A 7655-nucleotide genomic window follows, 5' to 3' on the forward strand; every position below is an offset into this window, starting at 1 on the left:
CCAGATTTCAAATTACACAGTATTATAGACCTATTAATCATAACAAAGAAGAGTGTATTGTTGCTGTCGGGCAGAAACCTTCATATTTCAACTTTTTATGCTTTTTCCCCCCCATAAATGAATGCCCTACTTCATCATACTTTAGTGTCACACAAAAGTTGCAAAAATAGCTGATCTACAAGTACACAATGCATTGCGAAGCTTGTTGTTTCACCTTTTTTTACGTGAAAGTGGTTACGTGTGGCTGTGGGTTTTACAAATATTGAACCACTGAAAAGTATTAAAAAGAGCTTGTGACTAAATAATAACTACATTAGATCCATTGGAACGGAGGTTCCTTTTTTTCCCATTGTCTGAAAAGTCACAGTTTTGGACATACAAGGTTTCCACCCGACAACGGCGATTAAAGTCTACAGCCTGTCTTATTTTGTCGAACATATTCATGGCCATGATCTAGCCTAAGTGCAGCACCCAAATGTGTTTTTACTTTTTACACCTCTTTTTGGCCACAATGAATTGCTGAGCAATGAGTCTGTCCAGTTTGTCCCTGTGGATATGACACTCGACAACGCTGTTAAGAGACCCACAGACTGTCACTGTCACCTCCCAGAGACCACTAACACTTCCTGCAACCTCAGCGGAAGATACAGCCACAGTGAGTGAGGAGCAATCGTACAAGTTTGTGTACTTGCTCAAAGGAAGTGGAGATGAGGAGATGCCAGGTGTCTCGTTGCTCCGTTTCCCTCAGTGTAGCCCAGCGGCACCATGGGAAAGGAATGACTGCTGTGGCTTGTTGTCACTTGTGGTGTGGATGCAGTGTTAAGGGGTACAATGCAGATCTAAACTTAAAAAAATGTGAGTGTCACAAAACTAGCGCTGAAGTTTGGAAAAAATAGTGGGGGACAAACATATAGAACTGCAGGGGTCCTCCGTGTATCCCTGTGCACGTTATTATGTGATGTTTTAGTGTTATTGTGTGATAGAAAGTGTGTGTGTGTGGTGTTAATATAGCAGCTAAATTATTTTAACCATTTCTACAATCCACAAGCTCACAACGTGTCATGATGCGACGTGACACGTTGTGAGCTTGTAGATCTGCTATTTTCAAAAACATAAAAAACAACAAAGCATTTTTGCCAAATTTTGACAAACACTTTAACACTAATCTTGTATGGGGGTCCCTGGCACAAAATCTTTTCAGATGGGGTTCCGCAGCTATATTAAATAAATATTAATTTTGGGGTCCTTGAAAGGACAATGTTTGAGAAGCACTGTGTTATTGGACTCTGACTATTGGACTGTCAGTGAGTCTGGCGATGGCTACACTTGGCAAACGTGGTGAAAGGCAGAGTCCAGGTGTGAAGTGGACTGGAACATTATCATGATGATTCTGCTTGTGTTCAGTGATGAAATACAGAGAGTTGAAGAGGTAAAGCATTGTTTAATGCTGACAATATGGGAGTATTTGCCATACAGTAATTCATGTTTTCAAACGGATGCTCTGCCCTTGAACCAGACATTGTTGTCAGTCAGTCAATCAATCAATCAACAACCAGCCTTTATTTGTCACATACAGTTTTTAAAAAGGCAGTGAAATGTTTACAGGTCAGCTCCATGGATGAGCAAATGAAACGAGACAAGGAAGACTAAAACAAAACCTAAGAAACACTAAAAGTGCAACCAAATGGACCCTTACGGGTCCATTTAGTTTCATTTTACACTCTCAATAGTCAAATATCTATAAGGGTGCATTTGGTTACCAACTCTCCATCATTTAGCTGGGGACCACCTGGAGCTCCTCAAGGACCACTGGTTGAGATGAGAACCACTGACTTAAACCCTCTGTTCTTTATTGCCGATCTGCAAAACCTAAAAGCATGTTGCATTGTTTACAGGCCACAGTACAGTAATTAAATATATCCATACTTTGTATAGGACAGAGGTGAGGTCTTGTTCATGATGTAAGGGTGTGTGTGTGTGTGTGTGTGTGTGTGTGTGTGTGTGTGTGTGTGTGGGGGGGGGGGGGGGGGTGTCCAAAACATGGACGCTGCAAGATTTAAGCTCGATCAAAGGCTGGTATTGGATCACCAAATCCCTTTGGAAAGACCCAATTTCAAGATGTAATCCATCTGATTTCATTCCATCCAATAGTTATCCCTTCTGAAAAGTTTTGAGAAACTGTGTGAGAGCTGGAAATTGCATTCCTTTATTCAGCAGCTCCCAGCATGATAATGCTGTTATTTGGTCCTCCATTCACCCTGTGGCCGACATACGGAGGGACATTCACATGCATGCACACGCACACGCACACACGCACGCACGCACGCACGCACGCACGCACGCACGCACGCACGCACGCACGCACGCACGCACGCACGCACGCACGCACACACACACACACACACACACACACACACACACACAATTATTACAGCATTACTATAGGTTACTTGTGAGGGCATCAACATTTTATGAATGCAATGTTTTTCGCCTTTTTTAAAAACCAAGCTTTAAGCCGGAAAACAGACGATCCAAAAGCTTGTAGATCTTGAGCTTGTGGATCTGCCATTTGTCATGCATGACGCCGGCATATAAGTACGTTTTTTACTGTAAGTCTAACTCTAAACCTCTTTTTAACCATAAAACAACCATTTCTCTGGAGGACCATGAAAATGTTCCTCAATCCTCACTATGTCTATTTCTCAAATATTACTATATTTGTGGGGACATGTGGTCACACACACACACACACACACACACACACACACACACACACACACACACACACACACACACACACACACACACACACACACACACACACACACTGATGGCTGTGCTGACAGCAAACTCAATTTGTCCCTCTAGGTTTCACTTCTCTCTCTCTCTCTCTCTCTCTCTCTCTCTCTCTCTCTCTCTCTCTCTCTCTCTCTCTCTCTCTCTCTCTCTCGTTGTTCCAGCACCAGAGGAAAGACTAGAAGGTGTCAATCATTTTTTTTTCATAAACAAAAAAATCTGCCTTGAGATTAATCAGAATGTGACAGAAAGTGAGACAGGGAGAGACAGGGGACAGAGGGGGAGTGAGACACGCGCAACACACACACACACACACACACACACACACACACACACACACACACACACACACACACACACACACACACACACACACACACACACACACACACACACACACACAGGGGGGAAGACAGAGGAAGTGAGAGAGAGAGAGAGAGAGAGAGAGAGAGAGAGAGAGAGAGAGAGAGAGAGAGAGAGATAGAGATAGAGAGAGAGAGAGAGAGAGAGAGAGAGAGGCAGAGAGAGAGAGCAGGGCACAGATTGTATGGTGACGGCACTAGACACTAGAGGAGGACGAACGGGGTGAATTGCGCGTGTTTTACCTTCTCTGCTGCTTTTACCAGAGAAGACGCGAGATTTGTTTATGTGCCGTTATTATTACGTTACGTTACGGAACGGAACGGATAGATGAATTCAACGAACGAACGAATGAACGAATGAATAAATGTATGAATGAATGAAGGAATCTTTTCTCTGTCAGAAGAAGTGGTGAACGCGTGAGAAGAAACGCCAAAAACGTATGTAGTTTTATTTTATCTTCTATTTTCCAACCATGCCGAATTGAATATATCTGTGCGTGTTTGTCTGTGTGCCCGCGTGCGCGTGAAACAGAGAGACAGAAGGAGAGGTGGTTGGTTGATGTCCTCCTCGGTGCGAGCGTGTGTTGATCAGAAATGTGCGCGAGAGAGAGAGACGCACGTTGCTGTCATCTTTGGTGATTGATTTCATTTCCTTCCCAGTAAATACGTGCATATGTGTCTGTGTGAAAGAAGTCACTATACAGCCGTTCATGGAGTTTGATGGTTTAACCATGCACTTAAAACCAGTGGGTTTCAACCTTTTTTCATGCAAGGTCCATTATCTATTCGGCATTTGAGCCTCGGACCAGGGACCACCATTTGATGAGATTTAGACTCTCAGACCCCAAACTATTAGAATATTTTGTTTCAATTTGGATACGATTTTGTCCACAATTCCATGCTGTGTTGATGTTGATACCAATAATAGGAGATATGAGGCAAACGTTAAAAAAAATAACAATTATTCTACATTCTCTGTGTGTGTAGACTTCTTGTAAATTAAGTAATGCAGATGTTTAACAATAATGTAACTATTGGGTCCATTTGGTTTAATTTTAGTCAAAGATCTATAAGGGTGCATTTGGTTACCAACTCCATCATTTAGCTGGACCACCTGGAACACCCCCAAGGACCACTGGTGGTCCCCAAACCACTGGTTGAGATGAGAACCACTGACCTATAAACCCTCTATTCTTTAAAAAAAAACGGACCTGAGTTACAACTGTAGACTACTTGGACCGCTTTGCCCTTTTCTCCCTCTACACCACATTCGCCAAAAAAATTGCCGATCTGCAAGCTCACAATTAACGGCTATTTTTGGCGAATATCCCCCCCAGAATGTGGATGTTGCTGGGGTTCAATGGCTGAAAAACAGTCAGGTTGTTGGAGAGGAGAGATGATGCGTGTGTGTGTGTGTGTGTGTGTGTGTGTGTGTGTGTGTGTGTGTGTGTGTGTGTGTGTGTGTGTGTGTGTGTGTGTGTGTGTGTGTGTGTGTGTGTGTGTGTGTGTGTGCGTGCGTGCGTGCGTGCGTGCGCGCTTGGAGGGACCGGAGACCTGCGGTCAGTGACCGGGTCTCAGGTGCGTCTCTCCAGTCCTCCGATGTCGCTGCCTCCCAGACCCCGTGCGGCAGTTAGTTATTATCCGAAAATAGCGGATCTTGCACGCATTGTGGGCTTCTTCTAGATCCGCTATTTTCGGTGCGCGACGTGAGCGCGCAACCATATAAACCAGCCTTCAATTATAACCGAGAGACTCGAGCATTGTGCTTTCTTACATTCTCCGTTACCAGACAAAAAGAAGATGGGGCAATTAAATGTTGTTTCTGAGGGCAGCTAGGCGTTCAGTGCGCTGGTGGTCGGTTGACCTATAGCCTACCTATAGCCCCGTTTGGAGGAACCTGAGGTTCCATTGACCAGGCTACCGTTGACCAGTTCTCAGTTACCGCGATTGACTGCCTGGCATTGTTGCCAGATTTTGCGAGAGAAATAAGCAACCAGGTCTATGAAAACAAGCCGCTTCTTTTGGGCTTGTTATAGTATAGGCCACATGAGCATTTTTTTAACCTAGCCAGCCTACTTTACATTGGCTGTTTGAAAATAGCCGATCTACAAGCAGGCTCACGCTTGTGAGCTCGTAGATCTGCTATTTTCAAACAAGAAAAAAAGTGACACCTTTTTGATACATTTTAACAACACAAATAATGGTACGGTGGGTCCCTGACTCCCTGGCACAAAATATTTTCAGATGGGGGTCCGTGGACAAATGCATATTAATTTGTCCAGATACCCAACTAAACTATAGAAACAAGCCCAAAAACGCAAAACAATATTTACAAGCAACTTTACAGAAAAACAAGCCCAAAATCGCTTATAATAAGCAGACATGGCAACACTGCTGACTGGGGCTAGTCAGACTTGGGAGGGAGGGAGGGTGATGGTTGCTGGATAATACTGGTTACCACTTACCAGGGAATACTGTGAGAATCCTCTGAGCACCAGACTGCATATAGACAAACATTTTCATGTCAAGGACCCCCAAATGATTATGTATTTTGGTCGCGGACCCACATCTGCAAATATTTTTTTGTCAGGGACCCCCATAAGAGAAGATTTGGGTTGTTCAATTTTATTTTAGAATACCCCAAATATAAAATAGGATTAAAGTGTTAAAAACAGATTTTTGATGCTATATTAACTAAATTTTGCTGGGGACCCCCTGGAACCCCACTTTGAGAACCGCTGGCACAGAATAGATAAAGGCTGTATACCCTCTTGTCAATCTAGACCGGTTCTTGATCAATACCTAAGCTGTGCCTGTGACACACACTGTGATGAGGGTCCGATGACAGGGTCTGACCTACACCCCCCTGTAGCCTAATGATTTCACAGTTCATGGAGTTCGTGAGGGTGACACACACATCCATATTGTGGTGAGGGGACATTACTAACCAAAAAATAGCCGATCTACAAGCTCACAGTACTTGGCTATAGCGAAGAGATTTGTTGTAGTATAGACAGGAAAAAGTGGTCCAAGTACAAGTTGCGACCTTTTCGAAGTTTACTAAGAATAGAGTGTTTAAGTGGTTAAATTGACATGACCGGAGATGACAGTCTGATGATGATGATGATTATGATGATGATGGTGGTGGTGATGCTGTTGAAATTAATAGGCTACAGCTATTTATAATACATAAGTGATCATTTGACTGCAATGGCCGCGTTAGTGGCGACGAAGAAGACGGCGCTATCCATTTCTTGCGGATGACATAGCATGATGATGGAGATGGTGTTGATGATGATGAGCTCTTGAGTAGTTGTAAATAATTAACAATAAGGGCATGATGTCGCCCTCTCAATAATTCAAGGATCCAAGCTGTCCACGGAAATGTGGTGGGCTATCGTGGGCTAATTCGTTTCCAGTGACGGCAAGTGTTATAAGCAGCTTAAATGATTGAATATTGGCTAGACTTGGTTTTTGATACCTTTTAAAAGGCTGATGTGGTTTTGAAGCTTAACTTATTTGATATTAGTTCCAAAGGGCACGGACTGAAAAAAGCAATATTCCCGTAACCTGGCAGTGTTGTCGTGTGAGCAAAGCCAATACGACACAGTCCCAGCAACAGGTATATCTAACCCACTGTAGCACACACTAGCCCAGATATGAAGCCCAAAAGCTCCCCTGGCCCTGGCTAAGGGGGGGGGGGGGATTCCCTCCTGGATGGAAGATGGTTTGGTTTGGAATCTCGGGTGTTACGTTGGTGCCGTGACCCGGGTCGGGTTTCCCGGTTAGGTGGGGGGAGGTCAAAGGGCAGGTGAGTGTAGCAGAGCAGCACAGCCTGAAGCCCAAAAGCCTAATATATGTCCCTAAGGGCTAAGGGGGGGATTCCCTCTTGCCCTAGCGGTTGATGTTTGATTTCCCACGTGGGGAGACCCAGGTTCGAATCTCGAAGGTCAAACGGTTTGCCTCACGTAACCCGGTCGACATGTCAAAGATTCCCTGAGCAAAAGACACTTAACCCCTAACTGCCCCCCCCCCCTCGAGCGCTCATCATAACCATCTGAGCATACTTACTGACATGCTTACTGACATGCTTACTGTGCGTGTGCGTTCTCTTGTTATTTCTATTGTCCTGCACTATGAAACGCTGTTGAGGGTGTATAGTGTTGCTGCTCATTATTGACGGTGTTTCTTTTGAGTGTGATGTATTTTACCCTGCTGTAGTACTTTATCTTGCCCTGTAAACTGTATCTTAACTGCTGTGCTTTCTTTGGCGACCGAATTTCCGCCATGGGATCAATAAAGGTCTTATCTTATCTAAGCAGCCATCAGCTGGGTGAAGCTGAAAGCTGAATTTCCCCCGCGGGATTAATAAGCTAATCAAGAAAAAACACAGTGTCCGAAATCTTTATTAATTGTGTCAATGAAACACAGAATACGTTAAATTCCTATTTATTGGTATCATAAAGACAACACATTTTTCAACGTTTTAAAGAGAAA

The 7655-nt window shown here is 43.9% G+C and overlaps 1 protein-coding gene across 1 annotated transcript in view; it reads left to right on the forward strand.

Annotated features, from left to right (window-relative positions):
- Positions 1-3385: 3385 nt before the first annotated feature.
- Positions 3386-7655, forward strand: part of slc8a4b (solute carrier family 8 member 4b) — a 178845-nt gene continuing 174575 nt past the window's right edge. The window contains exon 1 of the mRNA XM_080451065.1: positions 3386-3596. The gene's annotated coding sequence lies outside the window, so the exon portion shown is untranslated. The remainder of the gene's footprint in view (positions 3597-7655) is intronic.

This window comes from Gymnoscopelus braueri (assembly GCF_963280865.1).
Source record: "Gymnoscopelus braueri genome assembly, chromosome: 15".
Lineage (NCBI taxonomy): Eukaryota > Metazoa > Chordata > Actinopteri > Myctophiformes > Myctophidae > Gymnoscopelus > Gymnoscopelus braueri.